The 27869-nt window shown below is 41.1% G+C and overlaps 1 protein-coding gene across 7 annotated transcripts in view; it reads right to left on the bottom strand.

The window, feature by feature from the left end:
* MYO1B (myosin IB) overlaps positions 1 to 27869 on the bottom strand; it is a 204468-nt gene that overhangs the window by 171949 nt on the left and 4650 nt on the right. For 4 of the 7 annotated variants that reach the window (XM_077154499.1, XM_077154504.1, XM_077154503.1 and 1 more), the window contains exon 1: positions 9666 to 9789. The exons of 2 other annotated variants lie outside the window; for them this stretch is intronic. The gene's annotated coding sequence lies outside the window, so the exon portion shown is untranslated. Of the gene's footprint in view, positions 1 to 9665; positions 9794 to 27869 lie in introns of those variants that run through there. One more of the 7 variants, XM_077154502.1, reaches the window with a different exon arrangement.

Raw genomic sequence — 27869 nt, 5'->3', positions numbered from 1 at the left:
ATAAGCCTTAAAAGTCAACTACATTTTTTTCCAGGAGCTATACTGCCAAAGAAGTTTGGCTAACAGTGGTTTGTGACTGCTTGATCCTTAAGGCAATCCCAAGATCTTCCAACTCACAAGAGAAAAAAGAACTACTAAAGCACTGCAGCCCCAATAAAGGCACCTTTCCCAATGCTTATCTCAAATGTGGTCCTGGAAGACAAACAGATCATCTCAGAGAACAGAAATTCCAAGGAGACGGTGACAGTGTTTTCAGTCACAGAGGGGATAACTGCATTATGTTCGGTAGAGGCATTTTCTTTTCCTAAATAAGAGCATGGTAGGAAGGGTATACGTGAATGTTGGGCAGTCAAAAGGGAGAGCCATAATAGACATCTATTTTTATGAGGGAAGACACCATCCAGTATACAACTTTGTTAGTTACTACAATCCTTTTTAGAGAGTCTCAATTGCCAATAATCATGCGAGAGGCAACGCCCAGAGGGAAGCCAGTAGCAAATGCAAAGAAGAGATCTTCTTCCCTCCACCCCAGGACAAGCAAGAGGTAGGAACAAGACTTATAAGCAGCTAGATACTCCTGGGACTTTGAGTCTTGGGTGATGATGAAACAGATGGTGATAACTGGAGGTTATACTCATCACTCAGCAGCAGCAGCCTGAAGACCGACAGTTTCTGCAGCATGGCTTCTGCTATCTGCTCTGGGTCCTGCTGCCCAGCCCTCCAGCCTTTCCTTGGTTCCTGCCTATCTTCCAAGCCTGCACCGTTCCTTGTCTTCCAATCTCTCTACAATTCTGTGAGTCTCTGAATCCATCCTTTGTTGCCAGCAACCAAGATCCCTAACAGGCATGAACACTGAGTGCAGTGCCCAACTTAGAGTAAGCAGTCTACCACTGATAGACCTTTATTCTTATGTAAAACTTAACCTTTTCTCCCCAATCTGATGAAGGAACGCCATCTAAAAAATACAATCACAAGAGCCCAGAGAGGATAAGGGAGCTGTTTGTTGAAGGAATCACAAAGGAGCCTGGAAGGGATTTAGCTGAGTTACTAGCCCAGAAACTAGTGCCAGGAACTCCAGGGCTGCCCCAGCTCTTTCCAGGTGTTTGACCACCCAAGAAAAATAATATATATGACTGCAATCATTTCCCCCCTACTCTCATTTCAAAAAAAACCCTCCAAAATGACTCTCTATTTCAGCATACACAAATTCATTTACTGGCATCGTCTGAAGTGTTAAGATATCATTTAAAATGCTGAAAGTAGCACTCGCTTTGGCAGCACACACACTAAAAAATTAAAAAAAAAAAAAAGTTGAAAGTACCATTTCAGAAAGTCTTCAAAATCCAAAAGAAGCATAAACATCCTACAGCATATTAAAACGGTCATCTGTAATCTAACATTTAAATATAACCAGTGTCTACCTGAATCACCAATCTTCAATTACTAACCATTTACCAAGTTACAACATCGGTGCTAAGGGGATATACCAAGACCAGCATCTCCCAAGTCATCAACTACCCTCCACCCCCACCCCCACCGCCACTTAGAGAAAAACCTAGATCAAACAGATACACATGTGACATGTACGGTTATTCCACTGTTTAAAATCAAAACAGCAACATTACAAAACTATTCTAAACTAATATTAACTAGAAAAGGATGCACCATAAGCTGTAGTAAATCTGGGGCCCCTCCTTATTGAATCCAAAGTTTTCACGGTACCAAAGATGAGAACAGCTGTGTCTCTTATATGGAAACTGTTTTACTGCAGGATTTGAAATAACAGTCACAAATCAGAGCTGAGGTTTGCAATGATTAACAAGAATTAATATTAAATCATTCAACTTTTAACTTGAAGGGACTTTCAAAGCAAAGGGTGGGGAGCCCCGTACAAGAAAACAGAATGAAAGCAGTTATCTACTGCCTTGGTAATCACAAATGGGGACATTTTAAAACACATCTATTATAATGCCAGCAACAATATACACAACAGAGGCAAAGCAACTGTTCTTTATCTGACTCCACTGCACTCATTAACCTCCTTGTAAAGTGGGCATGTATGCATGGTAGCGTTTTCCCTAGAGAATCGGCTTTCTGGTGTCAAGAGTTATACACACCTTATTCAGCTTTATTTCCCCCAAAACATAGCAAGCTACCTCTTGCACATGGTAGGCTTTCAGTGAAATACCAAGGGAAAACAAGTATGTAAATTTACGACTGACAAGTAATTCCTACAACAATATACATTCTCACAGCTGCCATCAGTAGATCCCATTACAGCAGACCAGAAGGCAAAATAATGACCGCAGCCTCAAGCCACTTTGATCCATTCCTCTAAAAACACAGGATTAGAAACAAAGGACAGAAAACAGACTTAAAGCACTTGGCTCGCAATGAGATCACTAATACTTTTATGAATAACATGAGAAACACATTTAAGTAAGAAAATGGGGCCAATGTGGCAAGATTTCACAAATAAAATAAGTTTCAGCAAATCCTGATGGCAGAGCCAAAGTCAGAGAATGGCCTAGTCCATAGAATGTGGCTCAGAACTTAACATAATGAGCTAAATGTCTGAGAAAAATGGGAATTTCCTTCCTTGGAGATCTTTTAAAACAGTACCAAATCTCAATTTACTGAAAGGGCTTGGATTATATTTCCATGCAATTCAGTTCAACCACCACTTACAGTACCGAGTCCTGTTGCGTTTTGTTCCTGGCACTGTGTTAAATGCTAAGGACGCACAGGAACAATCACAGTGCCTCCCCCCCTCTCCCCCACTCTCCCAGAAGCTCACGTCCAGTAGGACAGTAGAGACAAAGAAAACAGGTTACTCTGGAAATTTCAAATGACAATTTTAATTATTAAAAATGATACGCATTCATCATAGGGAAAAAAAGAAAATGCAGATGAGGAAAAAAAACACAATGTAAATTCAATTTCCATGCCCTCATCCTTTGGTTTAAATCCTTTCGAATGCATCAGAAACCTTCTGAAATCTTATTTTTATAACCAATGCAATGGCCATGAGTTCTGACCATAAATTTTGATAAATTTCTATCTCATGGCAGGAATGTGACATAGATCAGCAGCATATAGCTGTACACTCATGGGGCTACACCAGTAATACCTTCACCATTTTTAAATTCAGCCAAATTGAATAGTCATCTGCCCCTTTATTCGTACCTTCCCCTACTCCTAAATTAGCAATCCTTATTACTGACAGCTTGCCCTTGACAATTCTTCACTTGGGTCTGTCTAACATGCTGAAATCTCTATCTTCTACCATCTCACTCCAAAATAATAACCAAAAAATCCCACACGCACACACACACACACACACACACAAAACTCCTGACCCAGTTTGACTTCTCCCTTCCGCTTCCTTTCTCCCCCCACACCCAACCTAGCTCATAATATCCCCTTAGCCACTCAATGACCGCCCCGCTTGAGCCTTCATCATTTCTCAGCTTCTAAGCCTTCTAAGTGGTCTCTGCCTTGTCCAGCCACTTCAGCTCCTACCAAACCCTCCCTCTGCTTCCTCCAACCAGGCACCACTGTATTCCCAATTTGCCCTTCTAAAAAAAATGGAAATCACAATCTGATCAGATTACATCCTACTTCAAATCCTTCAATAACCCTCCAGTGCCTTTAGGCCAATATTCAAATTCCTAAAGCAGAAAACACAAGACTCTGGCACCTGACTTGACTTCCTTCTCAATCTCACTCTCCTGGGGGAAGCTTGCAGCACCCTCAGACAAACCTCACACAACACAGATGCCAGGCTCCATCTTTCCATGCATGGCCTCCTCATCTGCCTCCTCTGCCCTGGCTGCTTCTAATCGTACCAAAGGCCTCAGAAGACATCCTAGACCCTCTGATTTCTTCGGAGAACCTAACACTGCTCTGTGAGAGCCGATCTTAACCACTGGGATGGGCCATTATGGCCACCAATTTCCCCATCACGTAACAACACCTTCAATCAGGCCATAGCTAACTGGGCCACGGGTGTCCAGCAACCCCAACAATGCCAGCTTCCAAGGATCTGGAATCAGGACACAGTGACTAGAGTCAGATGGCTGTAAGCATTAAACAGGAAGTCCAAAAAGATCTAGGGAATGGGGATATCATTCGGGAGAGTTTGTGGGTGCTCCTGCAGAAGAAGCCTGCCTAGAAGAGAGAAGCAGAGATAACAGACCACAGGGGGCAGAGAGAAATGCTGCCTTAGATCCCAAGAGTGGTTCCAGTTCTAGGCCTTCAAGAGGTTCAGCTGAACTTTTTGTCTTAAATAAATCCCCCATGACATAACCCATTGAGAGTAACCATTATCATAGGCAGTGGTGCTCTGAGAAAGCCAGCATACTTCTGTTGCAATTGTTAGTTTGCTGGTCTACCCCTGCCCTGGATAAGGCAGGTTTGAATTATCAATGTGCAAAGGTTCCACCGCCTGGCAATGGGTAGCACACAAGACTGCGGTTGGAAGAGCAAATGAAGGAATGCCCATTAGAGAGTTACAGCCCATTTTTCCTTCCAGGATTGTTTCCATCATCTCTACTCTTCTGAGCCAGGTCACAAACTGGCAAATGATAATCAGGGACCTCAGATACTCCAAGAGCATCTTCATGTAGCAATTCAAGCTAGAAGCCAAAAGATAGGACATATTCTCAGGGTCTCTCCAGTTTTTACCAATCTAAAGCATAAGTGAAATGAAAACTGGATGCTTGAAGACAATTTACTCAAGCAGCATGTTCTCAAGGGAGGTAGGGCTGGCAAGCCACACAGGACCAGCGGGGAGCTTTACAAGTTCCCCAGAGCATAAGAGAAAGTGGAAAATTCATTTATGAAAAGGCTCCGAGGTAATGCTGATTTTCATTCCTATCAGCACCCTTCCTTAGAGAAATTTCTAGCTCTGTCTAATCATGCCATTTGCTTCACAAAGTACAGTTATCTGATTTTCCACTACTTTATCCCACTGTTAAAGCTACCACATATTGAGGATTTTTCCCATTCAAAGCTTTCTGCTAAGAACATTTAATGGATTGCTAGTAGAGGATTTTTGTTAAAATGAAATCTTATTAGGGAGGAAAGAGGGACAACTACTGTGCTATTTCCATATAGTATATGTTCTGTCTGTGTTCAAACTCTGGATAACACAAAGGACGGGCAATGAGAAAATCAAACAGATATGAACAGGGAGGGAAAACAAGCAGATTGCGGTGGTTTGGAGTTATATGCACCTTAGAAAAACATGTTGGTACAGTTAATCCATCCCTGTGGGTGTGAACCCATTGTAAATATGACCTTTTTTTGGAGGGATGGGGGGGTTAGGGGCTGCATGGTCCAGATATCAAACCCAGGTCTCCCACATGGAAGATGAACATTCTACCACTAAACTACCTTTGCACCCCGTAAGTAGGACCTTTTTAATGAGGTTACTTCAGTTGAGGTGTGGCCCACCTCCGTCAGGATTACTCTTAATCCTATCACTGGAGATATTTATAAGGAGAATGAAATTCAGACAGAGGGTAAAAGCCAACAGAAGCAAAACCTGAAGGTCAACAGAACCAGGAACAGAAAGGAAAGAACAGGACAGGAGAGGTCACCATGTGTACTGCCATGTGACAGAGAAGCCAAGTACCAAGAATCACTGGCAGCCAGCCCCAGAATGCCAGTTTTAAGGAAGAAAGCATCACCTTCATGATGCTTTAATCCGGACTTTTTCCTAGCTTCAAAACCATGAGCTAGTAAGTTACCCTTCTTTAAGCCACCACATGGTATTTGCCTAAGCAGCCCTTGGAAACAGGAACATATACGCATATACCAAAAGCCTGACTCCAACAGTAAAAAGCTCCATGAATGAAAGGGGCAATAAATTCAACATTCTGGTTATCTAAGAGTTAATACCCCAGAGGGTATCTCTGAGTGGGCAATAGATGGGCCAGGAAACACCAAGTATCAACATCAAAGTTTGTTTCTGTCTGGGTATGGAAAGGCTGGCCTTATCAACCAAGTAATTAAGCCACCCTTACTCCCTGGCATCGGGCAGTTATTACAGATCTGAAAAATATCTAGAACTTTACAATTTCTAAGTGACAGGGAAAAAAAAGTTTTTCTAATTGTAGAAAGTCTGATTCATGTACGTATTATATTAGCTAGACTAATTAGAAGGATTTTTCAGTTAAAAATAACAGTGGCTGTTATAATAACATGGGAGTTTTGGGAACTCTCTCTTCTGGTGTATTAGCAACACATGTAGGTGCCTTTCTTTATAATTAAAGAGCAAAGGAGACAGACTTTAGAATCCCAGGCAAAACCTACTTTTAACAGAAGAAATGGACCCACATTAAGTGTTTTACCCAAAACAGCCAGGCCAGGATGAGGCTTTCCTGACAGGTCTGAGAGTGGTCTTTCATAGTTATTATACTCCCAAACACTTTAATCTAATGCCTAACAGCACTGACAAGCAGTCTTTCTATCACACCCCCATTTTTTTTTTCTTCAAAGAAAAGCCTGACTTCTACATTAGGAAAAAGTAACTCTCTACAAAATTTTACAGCAGTCATTTACCACAACTGAGAATTCCCCTTTGCTCCACCCCAATATGGTACAGCACAGGCTCTGTCATCACACTCCCAGGTTCAAATCCAAAGCAGTTTATGTCTGAAATTCAAATTTTTGATCTGAAATATGGATGACAATATCCATTCCATAAGATTATCATGCAGACTACATGAGACAGCCAAGACACCAAAGGCTTAGGCATATCTCCTTACACATTAGTTCCCTCCCTCTCCAATCCCCATTTCTGCTTCTGATCAGGAAGAGCGCATATACCCTTCTGTCCTGCCTTCTTTCAGGTGTGCCTAAGTAAATAGCCCAGAGAGTTGCCTCATTCGCAACAGACCTGCCATGAGGTTCAATATACCCTGAGCAGGCAACACAACATCACTTTCCTCACGGTCATTTCCCCAAGGAAGCTCTGAGAAGTCATGGCAGGAACAACCACCAAAGGGCAGGATCAGGATGACTTCAGAGAAATGCCACCCTCCTCCCCGCAAGGCCAGCTCAAAATACCCCCTGCCCCTCACTCCACCCTGCCCATGCACCCCTTCATTTGCCTCAACCCAAAAGGGTCCGCAAATGGGCAGCAAGCTCCCTGGCTTTAGGCAGGAAACTGTGATCAGGCTACACACTGGCACTGGACGCTAATGGGAACTAATGAGCTCATGTCTGAAAAGGGCGACGAGTTCCTGCAGGCCAAGGTAGCCAAAAATTATAAAGCACCGTTATATCTAGAAACACAAACTCAGTTGCACGTGGGACGTGCTAATTATAACCCATAGATTTCTCAACTTGTTCCCCCGAGACGGATTTAAAAAAATTCCAAGAAGTAGAAGGTGTTTAAATTGGCAAACCTAAGCCCTCAGAACCCCAAGGTGAGTGTAAAACTGCTCAAACATAACTGGCACACCTGACAGCTTGGATTTCTTCATGGCCCGTGCACAGACTCCAAGTGATCACCCCAGCAAATGAATCGGCTTGTTCATCACGTGGTCCCAACCTCACCCCACGTTCTAACATCTTCCTTGCTGAAGTCCTCGTGCTCCCTACCAACCTCCTCCTGCTTACACGCCGCTTGGAGGCTCATTCTTTCTGTTCTCTTTATACTTGATGAGATCATCTAATCATTCAAGATACTTCCTCATTAAAATGAAAAGTGCAGTCATTTGCACGTAGGAGCACTCACATAGGGCTTCCTGCACCTGTCAGTTTGGGGGCCACTCCAGATCAGTTCTTCAAGACAACTGGCTGAACACAGGCATAGAAAATAGCCCAGGACACACCACAACCAAAGTACCTGATAAGTTCTTTTCAGTGACACTGGAAGGAAATATACTCAGTTTGGTGCACTCTTCTTTTTTCTTGGGGTAAGAAAGGAAATTATGCCTCAGGAAAGCATCAGCACTTGCAATTCTCCAACAAAATCTGACAGATTAAAATGACTAGCATGATGGTTAAAAAAGAAAACACAGAAGATCAAAGATGCAGACCTAGCTTCACTGCTAGCTCCTAGTGAGTCCCTGGTCACACTGCTAGCTGTGAACCTCAGTTTCCTCACAAAGCTATCAAATATCTCATCTCCCAGGATCCTACCCAGCTTCCATTATTGTTGGCTCAACAAAAAAGGCTCAACTCAGGAAAGACTGAGTTATTTCGTGAGCATGTAGCTGGGGTCTGATTAGAAAGAATGCTAAAATCCAAAAAGCCAGTGAATGCCAGTCCACGAGAATCTTTCTCAGTGACGCTGACTCAGAGGTAGAGGAAAAGCAGCAGTCTTTATTCCGATCCCACTATCAAAAGAATTAAGGGTCTAACCATATATAGCACAGAAGCAAGCAGAGAACTAACAGGAAAGTCATGAGAAAGGTGCCAAGGCAGGTATATACGTCGTCTCTGCATGTTTACAACTGCACAGTTAGCTGCTGATTGGCACTGGCTGGCCTAATAAATTCATCTCCTTATGAAAACAAAACGGAGTCTAAGGATTACAGGCATGAGCCCTATAAAGGAAAGGAAAGGAAAAGCATGCATTAATCAACAATGTATCTTCAGGAATGCCTTAAGGCTAGTGGTTAAGAAAAAACCTTTTAGAATAATAAAAATTCAGAAGCTTCCTCAAGCAATTACCCACTAAAATAAAGTCCAATAAACTATGTAAACAAAGGGAGAGATGTTTATACATTTACAGTAGGGTTTCATGAATGCTTACTAGTTGAGACCTGATCAAACAAAAATAGCTAAGATATTCCAAAACAGATACTGATAATGTAAATTAAGAAGGCAAAATTATTTTGTCATTTAAAAAGAATTTTTAGAGAAAATAGCGTAACAGCAGTGGGTTAGTTCACCTAAGTTGATTAAAATTCGACAATCATGTTACTATTTGGAAGTATTTTCTGGATCAAATGTTTCTAGGGTTTCTAATGTTGAAAGCATTAATAAATTCAAAATCAAATGCACTACGTTGCTATACATCTTTTAATATATTCTTAAAGTATTCATGAAGAACTAAAAGACATACACTACATAACAAAATCAATCTACAAAACATACCACAAGTAAAAGATATTTTAAGTCACAAATTGAAATGTTTACTAAAAAGTTTTGACTTAAATTTTAATAATTGTGCTAATTTCCAAAAGTTCTGTAGGATTCAGCAGTTATTTCATATATTTACACTCAGAAATAAATACACAAATGCCTCCTCACATGCATGTACTTTTCTTTCCCTTGACCATACGTCCCACACACTTAACTTTAAAGCTTAGACAAAAATCAGTTTTTCAAGTTGATCAGCTTGATGTGGTATAGAGCCATGCAATAAGTTTCCCCAAGGTAAGTCTCCATAAGAAATAAAATATTCACTCGTGAACTACATCCCATAAACCAGATTAAGAAAAGTTCATTTCCCTCCATAATCTGTCAAACAAGGATTTTCAAAAAATTAATAATCAAGCTACAAGCATAAACACATAAAGAAATGTATAATTCTATCCTTAAAACAAGCCTCTAGAGGATAGATATAGATTAGATAAATACTAAAAATGAGTTATTTTTAAACGACATCATAAAGTCCCTCTAGTCTAGAAATTAAAACTGCTTACCGACTCTTGTCCTCCATTGTTTTTTCCACTGATTTAACTGGCACTTTAGCATTCAATTCATATGAAAGGGAGAGACAAACATTCATTGTGACAGGGAGAACACACTAAGTACAACAAATATTTTGCACAGATAAGAGGGGAAAAATGGGTCAGTGTCCTGTGGGGAGGAGGAAGCGGTCTCAACTTCTAACCAGAGCCGTGTTAAATGATTAACCAGGTGGGTCTCCCCACGGCCCTGATGAGCATGCCCGGGATTCTCAAGGCACTGGGCGAAGGAGAAGAATGAGAGACACATCTACTGCCTCTAAGACATTTAGGTCTGCTTTGGGAAAGAGAGTACTTTAGAGTAATATAACTAATAACACAGGAGCTCACACAGGGCAGATGATTCTCCTCAAAAAGAGGCATATAAAGAAAAAAAACTTAGGTCTAGCGGTAGAGCCAGTTTTATGGCATAGGAGGACCTCAGAACAGCTGCGGAAGAGGAGAAAGTTGACCTTGCAGGACGAGCGGGCAGTGGGTCCGCGGGAAAGAGGACTCGAAGTAAGAAGTACAAAGCAAGCATGTTCTGAAGGCAGGGGCGAGGCAGAAGATAGCTGTCGTTCATTCAGGGTCCGGGTGGGCAGTGAGGCTGGGGTGAAAGGTAAGCGGGGCTAGACTGGGCATTAGAGCTAAGGGCTTACAGCCGGAAGCGCGGTTAGGGGTACGTGGGGAGAGAGGAGGGGAAGCGTGACACAGCCTCGTATCTCATAGGCCGATGCTGCAGACGCTACTGATGTCAGTACAGCAAGAGGGCAACAAGTATGTCCAATAATCATTGGTGACAGTCTGATGGAAAATAAAACTGAGACAGGCACTGTATATAGATAATGGGGAGCCACCAAAAAAGTTCTCAGCAGGTACAGAGACTACACAAGTTATAAAGGAGGTTTAATCAAGGGATAGCCTTAATTCATCGGGAGAATGACCAGCAGCAGGAGGCAGGACTGCTATGCCCTGTATAAAAGGTGGCCGGGAACGGGCTAAATCAAGTCAAGCTCCTGTGGGGGAGCCTCTTCCTGCTTGCACAGAGGCACTACACAAGCCAGAAGCACGGGCAGGGAAACCACATGGGGAACAGAATTAGTAGTTCAGGGATAAGAATTAGGGTGGTACAAAGGGAAATGAGACAAGAGGAGACCTGTAAGAGAAATTGCAGATGAATCTATTACAAAAGGGGATGGGGGGACTAATTTGAGGGAGGGTGCAAGAGAGACAGGAGAGCCAAAGACTAAAGTAAAGTCCCCCTTAACCAAGCGCATGGAGATTGACTGGTTGGTTCAAAAACAAAGTCAGAGCTGGAAGAGTGAAAAGGGGACACATATTGAAGCATGTTATTTTAAATTAAGCCCTATACACATACATTTATTTTCCAAACTTACGCTATACTGTTGAGGTCGTTCTTTCAGCGTACGTCCACTGACTGGGACACCCAAGGGATCTTTCTTTTATAAACCATCTTCCAGGACCAATTTCCTTAAAGAGTGGTGAGGCTGTAAGGACTCCTGGGAAGCAATGTGTGGCAGGCTGTGTAACTCTTCACAGCTACTCAGGACCCCTCCTCTCTGCAGGAGGACTGTAATTCTCCTGGCTTAAATGCAAGTATGGCCGTGTGTGCTTCCCAGTGCAGCCTCTCCCTCTGCAGCAGCAATGGGCAATGCTCCAGAGGGTGCTGGCTCCATCGACCAGGTCCTGGAGGAGCACTAGCACAGAACCCCCTCCTGGGCCTCGATGGACTCAGAGGGATTGAAAATGGACCAGTTATTGCTTCAGGCCACTGAGATTCTCAGGTTTCACATGTTCGCAGTTTAACCTCCCTATCCTGAATACTGACCGTATCAATGTGTTTAGAATTGTACGATCCTCCAAATACTTTACAGTTATCTCAGCCCCTCCTAAATCGATTGCAATCATTTTAGAAACTCACTGTCTGAGGTGTTTTCCAAAGCATTCAGATTAATTTTCATAGAAACAACCATTCTTTTTGCACACGTTTAAAATCAGAATATTAAACTATAATAATAAGCACAGCTGGCATAAACAGGTTTGGGGATAAACACGAATGCATCTGGATGAGCATGCATCTCAACTGGTGGCAACAGAAGCTTCAGAGCACATTACAAGTAGCCAACCCTCTGGTCTTGCACATGTAGTGTGTTATGGGAATCAGCTGATATATTACAGAGGAAAAGAGAGGCACCAACTAATCCATCAGTTCTGGAGGTCAGTAATGTACTACTGTCTTTAGTTTGAGACTATACAATTACAATAATGAAGAATACTATCATTATCAGGTTAAAAATCTGGTTGTTTTTTCAAAACTATATCCAACTACCATATTTATTCCATCCCAAATGTATAGTCAGAATTGCTTAAGTCATTTTAAAAGAGCACAAAAATAACACTCCAAACCCACAAACATAGAGCCAAGAAAACAAAGGCATATGTCATTCCATACCTGACTCTTAAAGATAGTAAAAATAAACACCTGAGTTACTATTAATAACTCAATTTATGTTGCACACGTTAAAATCTCATGCTTCTTTAAAATGATCAACAGAGATAAATTTTCTCCTCAAAGGGAACTTCACACTCTTTAGAAGGACAAAGATTGCACAACAAAATCTGGGTGCTTCTATTCTAGGTAACCAAATAGTAAGTCTATTCATAATTTATTATGCACTTTTAGAAATCTGATATTCAGCCTCTTCATGAAAAAATACGATTTTTATGTAGAAATGATATATTTTAACAGGCTATTGAGAAAAATACTATGCAAACACATACATATCAGAACCTCCAAAACAACCATAGTTTAAATACTTATCATATACTCACGTGTCAACTCTGACCCATTCACCAACACCAAAGTCTCCCTGCTCTGCATCAGCTAGGATAAACTTTACTTTTACATGGCATGAATTACAAAAAAGAAAAAAAGAAAACACATCTGGGGAAAAAGACAGTATGCTCACTGTGCCAGTTTGGATCTGTCCTGTACCCAAGAAAAGCCAAGCTCTTTAATCCTCATTCAATATTGCTGAGTGGGATCTTTCTGGTTTCCATGGAGATGTTGCCCCATCCAACAGTGGGTGGTAATCTTTGATTATATGGTTTCCATGGAGATGTGCCTCCACCCATTCAAGGTGGGGTTGCTCACTGGAGCCTTTAAGAGGGAACCATCTTGGAAGAAGCCTGAGAACCATGAGAACCCACACAGCCAGAGACTTTTGGAGACAAAGAAGGAAAACACCCCTGGAGAAGCCTTATGAATGAGAAAAGAAAGCTAGCAGACTTCACCATGTGCCCTTCCAGCTGTCAGAGGTTTTCTGGACCCAATGGCCTTTCTTGAATCAAGATATCTTTCCCTGGATGCCTTAGTTTGAATATTTTCATGGCCTTAGAACTGCAAACTTGCAACTTAATAAATTCCTCTTTTTAAAAGCCATTCTGTTTCTGGTATATTGCATTCCAGCAGCTTTTTCAAACTAAAATGCTCACCAAAACAATTTCTTCCCCAGCTCTACTGGGATAACCATCCACTCAGTCTTATTTTAACCAAGGTATACTCTTAAAACGAAATGAATCCAACTCAAACTTCAAAGAGCATTAATTTGCTCAAAATGATGGGAACTCAAATATTAACTCTTACTGTACTATGTCCTGAACCAATGTTCCCACTATGTTGGATTTTTTTAAACTGTAAGCTGATGGTCACAATAAGAGCAATCGCGAGGACAAGATTATGAAATGGTTTAGTCTTATCATTCAACAGAATTTACTACAGAGTTCATCTGACCCAAATTTTATGCCTTGGAGAGCAAATACTCTGCCACAGGAGACTGAGTTTTGGATGAAGAGTTGAAAGCATGAACATGACTGAAGACATGAAGATGAACTTGATTCCAAGGAAAGAAAAGGCAAGGTCCAGACCTTGCAGAACTTGGATTCTTAAGGGACCAGGAGAAGGAAATGAGGTACAGGTGACGATGGAGAGTGAGACCAAAAGGGCTTGGGTCACTGAAGCCAAGAAATGAGAGTGTGAGAAGAGGAGCAGATGGTCAACAGGGTGGAAGAGGGGGCAGCACAGAGAAGGAGGGAGAGGAGAGGGCCGCTGGGCTTAGAATCCATCCTATAACCCCTTCTAGTGACTGCCCACCTCTGTCCTTCCTCCATAGCTAAAGTTTCTGGCCCACCTTTGGGTGCTGCCACTCTTACTCAGCTTGGCACAGGCCACTGAAACAGCCTCAAATAAAATGGCATCTGTGCCCCCCACTCTGTGGGACACGACATACAGAAGTGAAAGCCTCCCTGGCGACATGGGAGATGACTCCCAGAGATGAATCTGGCCCTGACACCATGGGATCAACAATTCCATCCAGACCAAAAGGGGGAAAAGAAGTGTAACTAATAAAGTATCAGTGGTAGAGAGAGTTCAAATAGAGTTGAGAGGCTATGCTGGAGGTTGTTCTTATGCAAGCTGCAGTTAGACCTTGCTACCTATCATAACCTGTCAAACCCCAACCAGGACCATTCCAGCCAATCCTAAAGAATACGTAGGGCAATCTATAAGATTCCACAAGGGGTCCATGCACTAGAGTAACTTTCCAGAAACTGACAAAACCTACAACCCTCTGATGGGTCCCTTGTCCAGAGAAGTCTTGAAACCCAGAGCATCCAGCCTCTCCAGAACATCAGATAGTTCCATCTCCCTATCTCATATTAGTGACAGACTCTTCCAATACGAAAAATTTAGAATGGTCATAGCCAAATACCCCTAAAGAGAAGGATGGAAAGATCAAAGGTGATGGATCTTCACTGTGGAGTTATACAGTGAAGATAGGATTTGCCAAATGAATATGAATGCTGAATCATTAAATTGATATCTCTTTTATTCTCCAGTATCTTAGAGCAGCTAGAAGTAAAAAACTAAAATTGTGGAATTGTAACCCATGTCAAACTATGAAATATGTTCTACAACTAATTGTGGTGCTGTACTTTGAAATTCATTACTTTTTTTGTATATATGTATTTTTCACACAAAAAAGAAGGGAAAACTCAATTGTGATGATAAAAAAAAATATTTACGCCTTCTAGCCTCCTATATTCTGGAGCAGCTAGAAGTAAAAAAATCTGAGAGGATTGTATGGTAGCCCATGACAAGCCCTGGGATCTGTCCTGTAACTACTTGTTGAAGAGTCCTTTGAAAATCTGCTTTTTCAGTTCTTTGCTTTGTATATAATGTTATGCTATACAATAAAAAAGTTAAAAATGATAACAACAATAATACCCAAGGAACTCTGTTGTCTGAAGGGAGAAGCAGGTATGTGTTTAATTGATTTTCTGTACAGTCTAGGACAGTTGAGGCTTGTGGTGGTTTGAAGCTGTTATATACCCCAGAGAATACCATGTTCTTTTAACCCGTCCCTGTGTGTGCAGACATTTTGTGGGTGGTACTTTTTGCTTAGGTATTTCAATTTGAGATGTGACCTACCCTATTCAAGGTGGGTCTTAATCCTTATACTGGAGAGGACAATGGACAGAAAATGCCAAGAAAGCTTAGAGAGAAAAGCCCCAGAGGAGCAAAGAGAGGACCCACCGAGGCAGCCGCTGAAGCCAGAAGCTGGAAGCAATGAAACCCAGGAGAGAAGGACCAGCAGATGCCGGCCATGTGTCTTCCCATGTGACAGAGGTGTCCCGGATGCCAGCAGCCTTCTTCAGAGAAGGTATCCTCCTGTTGATGCCTTAAATTGAACGTGATCCTCACCTTAGAATTGTAACTTGTAAGCTAATAAATCCCCAATGTTAAAAGCCAAAAAAAAAAAAAAGTTACCTGTTCCCAGTGCACTTCTTCCTCCTCGGAACTCCTACAGCAGCTTCCATGCAACTGTTTCCACCTAGTCCCCCACAACCCTTGAGCCACTGTACTTCTTCTCCTTGGTGGCTTCTTTTTCCTCTACTACTGTGAGGTCACAAAATAGTGCGCTTCAGAGTTAAATACTGCTCGTTCCTCTCTTTTCATTCCACCCTCTAAAGATCTTAACAACATCCACGGCTTCAAGTGCCCTCTCCATGCCAACAGTCCCCCCAGGGGTCTCAATGGGCCCTTCACTTCAGCTCTCTGCTGAACCTTACTCTCTGCCTGGATACCCACAAACTGAACACGTCACCCTCAGCCCCAAACTTGCTCCCTCTCTGTGTCCTCAGCACCATCATTCTCTCCATCACACAAGCCAGAAACTTGGGAGTCATTCCAGACTTTCCCTCTCCACTCTGACCCAACCACCATATGCACCCCACAGATGGAACAGTGGTATAAAGCATTCACAGCCTTGGACCATAACCTCATTTTCAATGTGTGTTGTCAGGAAATCCTCCAAATATGGAAAAAGCTGTATGGATGGGCAAAGAGTACAAAGTGTTCATCTATGTTATTTACAACAACAGAAAGAGCAGAAGCTGCCCAAATGCCCTATGGTAAAGGGATGTTTCAGAAAATTTAGTACTCAATGGAAATCATCTACAACTGTAAAATTAGTTGTAGTTTTTACAAAACACTTTTTACAAAAACTATGCAGCAATATAGTAAATAAAGATATTCTGATTACAATCATATTTAAAACATCACAATCATATTAAAAACATACAAGTCAAAAAAATGACTATAACTGATACTTTAGGGTAGTAGGCTCATGAGCATTTTTTTAAAGCTTCACTTTTCCAAGCTCTCTGTGATGTTTTTAAGACAGCTCTTTAGTACAATAGAGAGTGCTAGTAATCGTGGACTTTGAATTGCTTGGTTTCAGGATAAATGGGAAATTTACCATTGAATTCCTGTTCCCTGCAGCTGCCTTACCATCTCCCTGCTACATCTGTTGCAATATCCAATACGAACTCCCACAAAATGAAGTTTCCCTCTAATCCTATTATACTTGTAGCCTTCAGCATGAGATCTTAAAATTGATTAATTCTTTCAAGAAATCCAGCTAGACATATATAAGCAGCTGCACAACTGCAGAACTGGGCCCCCAACATCTGCCATGGTTATTAACTGTTCTAGTAAGAAAAGATCACCATGCACAAGCTGCTGCCAAGAGAGCAACTGTAAAGCTAGAAGCTAAATCACAGAGAGGGTGAAGTTGACTATATATCAAATGTCTGACAACTTCTCTGCCAGGTAAAGTAGGAGGGCATTTTCTCCATCCAAAGAATAGAACAGCCATCAAATATTCCATCCTAGAGTCCCTATAGAAAAAACAGTTCACCTCTAAGGATATAAAATGGTACAAATTTCCTTTAATATTTTACTTATACCTCCTTTTCTTTAACTGGCAACAAATGCCAAGTATTAAAGCTAGGCTAACAGGTTTACCATTATTTCTTCAGTATTCATGCTCTACCTTTGGCAAGCCTCAGCTAAACCCATGTGTGCTGGTTTGAAATGATGTATGTCCCCTAGAAAAGCCATGTATTAATCCTAATCGCATTTTGTAAAGGCAGCCGTTTCTTCTAATCCCTATTCAGCATTGTATATTTGAAACTATAATTAGATCACCCCCCTGCAGGTGTGATTTAATCAAGAGTGCTGTTAAACTGGATTAGGTAGAGGCGTGTCTCCACCCATTTGGGTGGGTCTTGATTAGTTTCTGGAGTCCCATAAAAGAGGCAACATTCTGGAGAATGAGAGAGACTCAGAGAGAGCAGAGAAGAATGATAGAGTCATGAGGAGCAGATAGCGACGAGCCAGCGACCATTGGAGATGAAGAAGGAAAACGCCTCCCAGGGAGCTTCATGAAACTGGAAGCCAGGAGAGAAAGCTAGCAGATGACGCCATGTTCGCCATGTGTCCTTCCAGCTGAGAGAGAAGCCCTGACTGTGTTCGCCATGTGCCTTCCCACTTGAGAGAGAAGCCCTGAACTTCACTGGCCTTCTTGAACCAAGGTATCTTTCCCTGGTTGGATGCCTTTGATTGGACATTTCTATAGACTTGTTGTAATTGGGACATTTTCTCAGCCTTAGAACTGTAAACTAGCAACTGATTAAATTCCCCTTTTTAAAAGCCATTCCGTTTCTGGTATATTACATTCTGATAGCCAGCAAACTAGAACACCATGGTTTACTATTCATCTTCTCCATGCTTTTGGTGTTTATGAAATGAACATGCAGTAGCCTTTCCACAGCTGCTGTCCTACTAAGAAGCAGTATATATTTTTACTAATGTAAAGAAGTCCTATGATAAATCTTTTGGAAAAGCAAATACTAAATCTTAAGATTAAACCCATTGCATAAACCCAGATTTAAATCTAAAACCTCCTTATGGCAAAGAAAGAACAATCATAAATATTTATGTGACATTCAAATTAGGTATTTATAGTCAGAGATAAAGAACATCATAAACTGTGGAATAGGGTCTCTCAACTAGATTTACATCCCAGGAGCAATCTCATTGAAATTAGCCATATTTCTCAGGTAAACAGTGCTTCCACTAATGCCAGGTAATAGTATCGTAATGCATATGCCTTCTTTGAAATCTGGGCCAGACTTATTTTGTGATATAGGATGTCACTGCTTAAGAATAAAATTATTTTAGATAAAACAAACTTTGCAGGAAAGCACATTTTCCACTCACAATTATACAATAAGAGGAGCTCTCACTGAGCTTTTCATAAAAGTAATTAAAACCATCAGCTTTTGAGGAAATTTGTCAGACTTGGCATGATATTCCCTGTAAAAATCTACGTGGGTAATTTTCCAGAATCTGTTCTTTCAGCTTGGAAAATTTTTAAAATGTTGACTTATTCCAAAGTGGTAGCCACACAGATAACCCTAAATAAAATAGAGAAAGGGAAAAAATTTAACTTCAGCATTCCCTCAATCCTCACTTCCTTTCAGCCTCCCAATCTTGTAGGATTCCTCGAGACTTTAGGAGACCACAGACACTCAGAGTTCATAAGTAAGGAGATAAGTAGGCGAGTAAATAAATAAATTCTAGGTGTGAATAAATAAAATGCAACTTAGTTTAGATTTTTGAGGGTGAAAAGTTACATTTATCTATTTTTACAATACAACTATGAAATAAAATTTACTCAAATCTATGAACTGAAGAAATGTGAGCATCATTTCTGCATAAGTAAAGTAGAAAGATGGGGAATTGAAAGGAGTGAATTTTCAAGGGGAGAGCATGTAACAGGAGAATAAAAGAGTAGGGTACAGATGAGGAGAGGCCAGGGAGGGGACTCAAGAAGAAACCAAAAGGGGAAAATAAACATTTCAAGAAAAAGGTTTCTGAAGGAATAACGTTCTCATTTCAGGGCTTTTAGAATGCTTCTGCTGAGAACACTTTTAAATCCGTTTACACTTCTGCAATTAAAAGCATAAATGGAGATGTTCTTAATGTGTGAGTACAAGAGGCAGACCCAGACCTTCCACCCGCCTTCTGCCCTACCCTAGGGAACCACTTGCGCAACTGTCAGCCTGATCTTTCTTTTTTCATATGATTTTATTATATTAGCAGTATAAAAGTAACATAACCAAATTGTAGGAATTGAGGAAATAAGAAGTAGAAGTGACCCCAATCCACCACCTTAACTCATCACTGCTGACATTTTAATTCATTTCTTGGCCATTTTTCTTCCTATATATTTTTTCAAAGGAGTATCTAGAGTCCTGCAGCAAATGACAAATTATATGCCCTGCTTGGATTTAAATAGATTTCAGAACCTGATGGGGGGAGAAGAGGGGGCTCCAGTAGTCCATTTTCAGAAAAGACTGAGTAGTAACAACCAGTAGTTACCCTGAGTGCCTGCTGTGTGTCCGCATTATTCTAAGGATTATTATGTATGTGCTGACTCATTTAACCCTCACAACAACCCAAAGAAGGCTGTTAGTACTTGCATTTTGCTGAAGAAAAAACCAAAGCATAGACAGACTGACAGATAAAGCTACACAGAGCAACTAAGCAGAAGGGTCGAGTATGAAAACCAGCACACCCTGCAGCGCCCACAACTACCGCAACGCACTGCCTCTCAGGGAGGGGAGGACTCATCTCAATGTAAGAGCAAATCCAGTGCAAAGCCAGAAAAGAGCAGTGACTGGGGTGGAATGGAGTGTGTGGAACTCAGGCTAGACCCAGCCCATCCTCCCCGCAACCCATCTCCCTCCCCACCCCATTGTCACACCTGAGCCCTGTGTGTTTGGGAAGCGTTGGGGAAGGGTCAGAGAAAGGGTGAGCACTCTCCCTGATCTGTAGGTGGCCCCCTCAAGCCCCCTCCCAGAAAGGACAGAGGTCTTCTCCTTCACCTTGGGGCAAGGACCCAGTCCATTTGGGCACAGCCCAAGAGGAAACTACTGAACAGACGCTAAAATGCCCAGCAGATGCCGATTCTCAGTAGAAATGGCAGTGGCAGTGCTCAAAAGGGTTGGATGGCTCCATTCACGCCACAGCACCGAGGCATGCCTCCCTCTCAACTCAGGAAGCTTCACTCTGGTGTTAAGTGGACATACTGACTAAAAATAAGTATGTCTGTCTCAATACTTGACAATTAAAACACAATTAAATACCATTATTATAATGATTTGCTAAGAAGTAATAAAAACTTGTTTTAGATCACTGATTACCAAAACTTCCATTAATCAATCTACCAGTAAAAAGAATATTACCTCAGAGTTTCAGAACACATTTCTCACTGTTTAGAAGGCTCTTCCATCTTTCTCGTCCTCTAATGCCATCCGCAGGTTTCCATGGGAATGTCCATTTCCTCAGACCCATACCCCCAATCTAAGTTCCCCCCTCTCTAGCTTCTTATTCTCACAGCCCCCTGTTATTTCTCACACAGCATTTATCACAATTCATAAACATACATTTGTCTACGTTGATTTCTGCGATGTCTCTCTCCTCCCCTCACATTCCATGACAGCAGAAAAAAACATCTGCTCTGTTCACCCAAAAAACTCAGTGGCGCATGCACTAGGCACCCAAACATTTGTGGAATGAATACACGAATGCATTAAATAACTAAAAGTCATCGCCTCCTTTACCTCAAAGAGCATTTTATATAACTTTAAAATTAAAATGAATTGTGGCATTTCCAATTCAGGTTAACTTATTTTGTGCTGTATTAGAAAAGCCACCTGACTTCAGGCTCCCACATCAAAAATAAGCTTACATGTGAGCTACTTCATCAATCAAGAATCATTCACATTGCAGGACCATGAATGCCCCTACCCCCAAAAAAAAATCATTTATAAAATCAGTGACATTCTTAAACACCAACAACATCCATCAGAAATGTTTTAATTACGTTCAAAAAACCATAAAGCACCTTGGCACAAGTCTAACAAAAATTGTGAAAGAGTTTTAAACAGAAAATTATAAAATGTCAATGAACAATACAAAATCTCTAAGTAAATAGAGAAACATATCAGGCTGCAGATGGATAACAATGAAACCATAAAGAGGTCAATTCTCACTAACTTTCTACATAAATTCAGTGCAATTCCAATAATACAAAATTAAAGAAGCCACGGGTTTGGAGAACATACATGCAAGTTAACCTGTGTGAAGGGAGAGCAGAGGCTGAGATATGCACGCAGCACATCGAATGTATCCAGAATGTTTTATTGCAGAGAAAAAAATCCTGACACAAATATGGAAAATGGCAATTTGTGAAAATTCCAATAATTTAACTTACAGGGGTGTTTGTTGTGTTACTTTCCATATTATTTTTGTTTCAAATATATATATATATATATATTTTTTTTAGAAATCATTCCATTCTACACATGCACTCCGTAATTCTTAGTATCATCACATAGATGTATGATCATCATTTCTTAGTACATTTGCATCGATTTAGGAAAAGAACTAGCAAAACAGCAGAAAAACATAAAGAATGTTAATATAGAGAAGAGAATTAAAATAATAATACTAATAAAAAAATATATATATAAAAAGGAAAAAGAAAAAACAAAAACAAAAGATACAAACACACAAACAAACAAACAAAAAACCATATTTCAGGTGCAGCTTCATTCAGTGTTCCAACCTAGTTACATTACACTTAAGTATTATTGTGCTGTCCATTTTTGAGTTTTTGTATCTGGTCCTGTTGCACAGTCTGTATCCCTTCAGCTCCAATTACCCATTATCTTACCCTGTTTCTAACTCCTGCTGGTCTCTGTTACCAACGATATATTCCAAGCTGATTCTCGAATGTCGGTTCACATCAGTGGGACCATACAGTATTTGTCCTTTAGTTTTGGGCTAGACTCACTCAGCACAATGTTCTCTAGGTCCATCCATGTTATTACATGCTTCATAAGTTTAGTCTGTCTTAAAGCTGCATAATATTCCATCGTAGGTATACGCCACAGTTTGTTTAGCCACTCGTCTGTTGATGGACATTTTGGCTGTTTCCATCTCTTTGCAATTGTAGATAATGCTGCTATAAACACTGGTGTGCAAATGTCTGTCTGTGTCTTTGCCCTTAAGTCCTTTGAGTAGATACCTAGCAGTGGTATTGCTGGGTCGTAATCCATTCTGCCATTCTATGTCTTTTGATTGGGAAATTCAGTCCATTAACTTTTAGTGTTATTACTGTTTGGATAATATTTTCCTCTAACATTTTGCCTTTTGTATTATATATATCATATCTGATTTTCCTTCTTTCTACACTTTACTCCATACCTCTCTCTTCTGTCTTTTCGTATCTGACTCTAGTGCTCCCTTTAGTATTTCTTGCAGAGCTGGTCTCTTGGTCACAAATTCTCTCAGTGACTTTTTGTCTATAAATGTTTTAATTTCTCCTTCATTTTTGAAGGACAATTTTGCTGGATATAGGAGTCTTGGTTGGCAGTTTTTCTCTTTTAGTAATTTAAATATATCATCCCACTGTCTTCTAGCTTCCATGGTTTCTGCTGAGAAATCTACACATAGTCTTATTGGGTTTCCCTTGTATGTGACAGATTGTTTTTCTCTTGCTGCTTTCAAGATCCTCTCTTTCTCTTTGACCTCTGACATTCTAACTAGTAAATGTCTTGGAGAACGCCTATTTGGGTCTATTCTCTTTGGGGTGCGCTGCACTTCTTGGATCTGTATATTTAGGTCTTTCATAAGAGTTGGGAAATTTTCAGTGATAATTTCTTCCATTAGTTTTTCTCCTCCTTTTCCCTTCTCTTCTCCTTCTGGGACACCCACAACACGTATATTTGTGAGCTTCATATTGTCATTCAGTTCCCTGATTCCCTGCTCAAGTTTTTCCATTCTTTTCCCTATAGTTTCTGTTTCTTTTTGGAATTCAGATGTTCCATCCTCCAGTTCACTAATTGTAGCTTCTGTCTCTTTAGATCTACCATTGTAGGTATCCATTGTTTTTTCCATTTTTTCTTCTTTGTCCTTCACTCCCATAAGTTCTGTGATTTGTTTTTTCAGATTTTCTATTTCTTCTTTTTGTTCAGCCCATGTCTTCTTCATGTCCTCCCTCAATTTATTGATTTGGTTTTTGAAGAGTTTTTCCATTTCTGTTCGTATATTCAGCATTAGTTGTCTCAGCTCTTGTATCTCATTTGAACTATTGGTTTGTTCCTTTGACTGGGCCATATCTTCAATTTTCTGAGTGTCATCCATTATTTTCTGCTGGTGTCTGGGCATTTGATCAGATTTCCCTGGGTGTGGGACCCAGCTGGTTGAAAGGTTTTTCTGTGGAATCTCTGGGCTCTGTTTTTCTTTTCCTGCCCAGTAGGTGGCGCTCGTGGCGGTCGTCTGTCTGCGGGGCAGTCCGCCCGGGAAACCGTGCGTGGAGGCGGGGGTCGCTGGCCACGGCTTGGGGGAGTGCCGGTCCAAATTGCCCAGCTGGCCCGAGACGCCAAGCGTGACGGGAGGGCCCCGCTATCCAACGTTCCCAGTCAGACCGGGGAGCCACATGCGTGGAGGGGACCCCAGTCGCCAGCCGCCCGGCTGGGAAAACGCGCGCCCCTCGGGTATCTCACCGCAGCGGATTCTCCCTGCCCGTTCATGCGTTCCAGAATGGGGTACGCTGTCTTTTTGGTCTCTGTCGTGACTCCGGGAGCTGTTTCGTACTGTTTCTGTTTCTTTAGTTGCTTTTCTGGAGGAGGAACTAAGACCCGCGCGTCTTACTAAGCCGCCATCTTCTCCGGAAGTCCTCAAATATATATATTTTTTAATTTATGAAACAGTAAATGCTACAAGTTCATAAGAACAAGAGAACCCGAAGTCTGAGGAAAATGCAAGGGAGAAGGTAAGAACTGAGATGGGAGGTGAAGGATGTATAAATGTGAAAGGTAGAGAGGGGCTTTCTGAGGGGAAGGAAGATCCAGAAAAGCAATGGGATAAAAAAAAAAAAAAAAAAAAAGACCAAGATATCTTTGAAAGTGAACTGAGTGTGGCTCATAGAGAATACATTTTCACATAGAAAGCCAGACAGCATGAATCTAGAAATGGTACAATGAAGTGACTGCGGCAGTGTTAGCTACAAAATGATTTCTCCTTCTCTCCACCCCTCCAAAAAAGTGGCACAATGGTCACATGAGTTGGGACACCTGAACACTATGTCTCCATCTTAGAGATTCACAGTGAATAGTCACAAGTAAAGGTTATGAGAAGCCTTTTTGCAAGGAAACATTTAAAATGATGCTTAGCCCAGCAATTCCAGCACTTACTGGAAAAGGTTCCCTTTCTAGCACCTCCACCTTTAAGGGTTTTTTTTACTCCCCAACCTATTAACTTTCCATGGAATAACCTACTTTGGAAAACTGCACTCTTGTAAGCCAGATTTGTTAAAATCCTGAGTTGAAATGTGGGATTAAGGATAGAAAAGGAAAATGTAAGAGAGAACAATCAACCAAGCATCCTGACTGACGGGATGTAAAAGGTCACAGGAAGTGGAGAGGGAGACTTTGGATGCTTCTAAAATCCAAAGTCAAGATGACAGCACGAACAGCCAAGTCAAAAGAGGGCCAATTGCTAAGAAAGGGAAAATCAGTTTGGATTTAGATGGTATGCTGGTTTGAAAGGAAGTATGCCCCCTAAGAAGAGCCATGTTTTGATATAAATCCCATTTCATAAAGGTAGAATAATCTCTATTCAATACTGTGTTTGAAACTGTAATGAGATCATCTCCCTGGATGATGTGATTTAGTCAAGAATGGTTGTTAAACTGCATTAGGGGACGACATGTCTCCACCCATTGGATGAGTCTTGATTGGTTTACTGGAGTCCTATAAAAGAGGAAACATTTTGGAGAATGAGAGATTCAGAGAGAGTCGCACCATGAAGCAGAGTCCACCAGCCAGCGACCTTTGGAGATGAAGAAGGAAGACCTCCCAGGGAGCTTCATTGAACCAGAAGCCAGGAGAGAAAGCTAGCAGATGATACCATGTACGCCATGTGCCCTTCCAGCTGAAAGAGAAGCCCTGACTGTGTTCGCCATGTGCCTTCTCACTTGAGAAATCCTGAACTTCATCGGCCTTCTTGAACCAAGGTATCTTTCCCTGGATGCCTTTGATTGGACATATCTATAGACTTGTTTTAATTGGGACATTTTCTTGGCCTTGGAACTGTAACCTAGCAACTCATTAAATTCCCCTTGTTAAAAGCCATTCCATTTCTGGTATATTGCATCCCAGCAGCTAGCAAACCAGAACAGATGGGTTTGGGGAAACAGCAAGATATCCCCCAAGAAAGACAACCACGCAGGAAGTTAACGGATTTAGGGTCAAGTTCCCAGATCTGTCCCCAGTTAACTTTAAGTGCCAGAGCAGGTCTCAGGGACAATGCAGGGTCTACAGCAGGGTTCTCTATGGCCCTTTCAGCTTTAACACTACTATTCCAAAAACTGGAATTTGCAATCAAAATCCCAATGTAATTGAGCTCTATCTTTTAAAAAAGGCATTAAATGTGTAGAATATAAGATAAAAAAATAAATGAAACGCGATGAATTTAAGTATATGCATGAAAGATTTTCAGAGTTTATGCAATTAATGGTTGTTTAAGAGATAGCCTGAACCTTTTAAGGCTGATATCAAGAAGCCTAATCTACCTCTACCTACACCACCCGAATGCCGCAAGATACCAAAATAAGTAAAATTGCATGTGACCCAATGCGGCAGTTCATATATATTTATGAATACCTTCCAACTGCCTGAAGATTTCAGGCAGGTCAGAATTTTTTTCCTATGTCACTTACCACACAAGGTAGACAACAAAACTTGGTCTACCTATTAATAATGACTGTAAGCAGACTGTACGAGGATTGCAAAGATAAATAGCGATGTAAATTGGCACAAATTCAATGTTTGTAAGAAATCAGTCTTTTCCTAGAAGCATTTAGGCTGTAGTTCTAAAACAAATGAAACAATGACAATTCTGCTGAAGCACTTTCAAGTGAAAACATCATCAGCTAGGAACTGGGTATATTTGCAATCTGAACATTGCAAATAACATTTTGGGCCTAATAAAGAACTTAAAAGGAAGCAGCACTGAGGGAGGAGAGAGAAGAAAAATGGAACTAGAGCAAGCAGGAATTTTGCTGCTGTTGTGTTTTTGGTTGAAGTACATACACGTGAAACCAGTTAAAATGAGTAGGCAAACAGTATGCACACAAAAAACAAATAATCTGTTCTACTGTCTTTTCAATTCAATTTTCTAAAAACTCCTCAAGGATAGTAAACCACTTTTTTTAAATAAAAATATTTTTTAAAAAAATAATTTTTTGCCAACAAATTTTAAAACCTATACAATTTTGAATTCTATTTCCATTTTATGACAGCAAAATTAAGCCATCTGTGCCATTTCAAAGCATCTTGAATCCACAGAGAATTGAAAGTCCCCATAAGGGCAAAGATCTGATCTCTCTGGGGCCTCTGGGCTATCTAGGAAAGCCAGACACCAAGAATTTTGAGCTCAGTGTTGTAGCTTATCTGTTAATCAAAAGAAGACTGCCAATTTTCACTTTTCTCCAAGCCTCAATTTCTAAAACTGCTGATCTCAGGAAAATGTAAATTCCATCCCAATTTTTTTCTTCCCCACCTTGTTAAAAGTATAAGCCCAGCTCTTCAATGGTGTCCACACTATTTCATTTGCCTACATCAGACCCTGTGCTTCAAATGGATGCCAACACAGTACTTACTGCTCATTAACAATCAGAGGAACTCCCTGAAAACTTGACAGCAATTCCTGCAAAGATTGTCCATGGGAAAATCAAGAAAGACACGACCAGGAGCAGGGAAGAAATCCCGAGGCAAGGAACAGATCCTCAGCCTCTCACTAGCAGGCTGTCCCTCATCTGGGGAGGAGAATGCCTGCAGGAGAGGCTAGCCAAGCCCAGGACCCAGAAAAGGAGAAACTGAAAAGCATTCCAACCAATTCTCCCAGCTCTGGGCCAGCCAAGGACACCCACAGAAACCCTCACTCCAGGTGACAAAGGGAACAATTCAGGCAGGAGGGAGATTCTCAGGATGGAGTCTCCCTCTAATTTGAGTGAAACTCCAGTCAACTTGCCCAGGGCCAGCCTTAAAAATGGCTCCAAGCTTCAAAGTGCTGGCCCTTCTGATTGCACCAACAGGAAGCAGGGTGTTGCTCTGGAAAGCACAGGGTCTTCTGGGCTTAAGCTCCACCAGCCCTGTGCCTCTGGGCAAGTAACTCAATTTCCTCATCTCCACCGCCTACTGAAGGCCAGTGACCAGAATTAAATGAAACAAGCTATAGAAAGTACCTAGTATGGGCAAGACAAAAAGCAAGCACCCAGTACTCAATAAAGAGTAGCATAAAAATCATAGATCAAAATATTAATAATTCATTCTTTTGGGGTATGACATTTCTTGTCTATAAGAGCCTTTAAAAATGCAAATAAGCCAAAGTCTATTCAACAGCCTTAGTGGGGTAGAACTGACAGCCAAGTTGAATCCAAGAGAGGAAGGGATGCATGGCAGGTGCTGAGACAGTTGCCATTCATCAGTTCTGAACATGCTTTTAAAAACCTCCAATGTTCTCAATGTCCAACACCATATTCTCCATTCCCTACTTGGGCAAAGAATTCACCAGGATGATGCTTCCTAACATCCCAACCAATCTAATCCTAAAAGCTGGATGTTCAGAGACCTGAACTGTTTCACATTATCAGAGCCCAGAGAAAATGAAATCCAGGGCAG

This window comes from Tamandua tetradactyla, chromosome 3 (genome assembly GCF_023851605.1).
Source record: "Tamandua tetradactyla isolate mTamTet1 chromosome 3, mTamTet1.pri, whole genome shotgun sequence".
Classification (NCBI taxonomy): domain Eukaryota; kingdom Metazoa; phylum Chordata; class Mammalia; order Pilosa; family Myrmecophagidae; genus Tamandua; species Tamandua tetradactyla.
This window is presented reverse-complemented; position numbering and strand designations above follow the sequence as displayed.